Here is a 1,425-nt window from a genome sequence, read left to right as displayed (position 1 = left end):
TTCTATATCTGCCGTTCCATAAATAAATTCATATGCCTTATGTTTGTAAGATTTTATGACTATAATGCCTTATTACAATGCGTTCCTCATAGAGGGTGCCAATATCAGCATGAAATTGCCTTTCCGAAAGTGGTCCGGCATGAAAATTAGATAAAAGTTTTATATGGTATCCAAACATAAATTAGCCATTTTTTCTTTTTTGAAACTGGCCCAACATAGAAAATAGTTAAAAACATTTTGTATGTTGGTGAGACAATGATGTCGTACACCGTTTGTTATATTGTATGTCATTATCATTATGTGGCCCTAAACTGGCTCACTGAAATTATGATATCGGTAAACCATGATGTTGTCGATTCCATTTCTTATGCTGCATGCCGATTCATTGGGCCGAAATTCCCATATTAAAATCGGCACAGTGTGGAAAACAGATAAACTTTATGTACTGGCGAGACACGATAACGCCGTAACCCATTTGCTATGCTGTATGCCATTAGCATTGTATACCGGCCCGAAACTGCCTTTCTGAAATTGGCTCACATGGGAAGTAGATCAGATTTATATGCTGGCCGTAATGTTGCCGTAATGTGTTTGTTATGCTGTATGTCGTTATCATTATGTGTTGGCCCGAAACTGCCCGAAACTGCCTTTCCGAAGTTGGCACAGCCTAGAAAGTAATTTATGGAAAACTTATACATTAGCATGATGCCGCAATGAGTTTGTTCTGTTTTATCCCGATATCCCTATATACTGGTCCGAAGTTGCCTTCCTGAAATTGGCCTGGTACGGAATATAAATTTTATGTATCAGCGGGTGAGACATAATGGCGCCGTAATCTGTTAGCTATTATTATTGTATACTGGCCCAGAATTACTATTTGTTCAGCATAGGAGATTGACGAATGTTATGTATCGCAAGACATAATGATACCATTATCCTTTCGTTGTGGTCATTGTTATTATGACTTTGTATTGGTCAAAAATTGTTTCATCCAAATTTGCCCAACACGGAAAGTAGATAGAGAGCACTTGTCGGTGAGACATAATGATGCCATAATCAGCATGTTATACTGTAAGCTGCTGTCATTACATATCAGCCCGTCATTATTTGGTTGACATTGGCCTAGTATAGATAATGGACTCGATTTATATATTAGTCAGATATGATATTGCCGTAATCCATTTGTTATGTTTTAGCCACTCTAATTATGTATCGGCCCGACCTTGCTATTTAACAATGGCCCAACATAGTTATATTACTTTCATATGTTGGCCCAAAATACATTTGATAAATGAGAAATGAATATAAACACACCCACCTATGCATTAACTATATTACTTTTCTATGTTGGCTCAATATATCTTTGCCATATAAAGTATTTGTGCTGTTTTATGCCATTATTGTTTTGTATTGGCCAAACATAAT

The sequence above is a fragment of the Penaeus monodon genome, chromosome 31, assembly GCF_015228065.2.
Source record: "Penaeus monodon isolate SGIC_2016 chromosome 31, NSTDA_Pmon_1, whole genome shotgun sequence".
NCBI classification, from domain to species: domain Eukaryota; kingdom Metazoa; phylum Arthropoda; class Malacostraca; order Decapoda; family Penaeidae; genus Penaeus; species Penaeus monodon.
Note: the sequence above shows the minus strand (reverse complement) of the source record.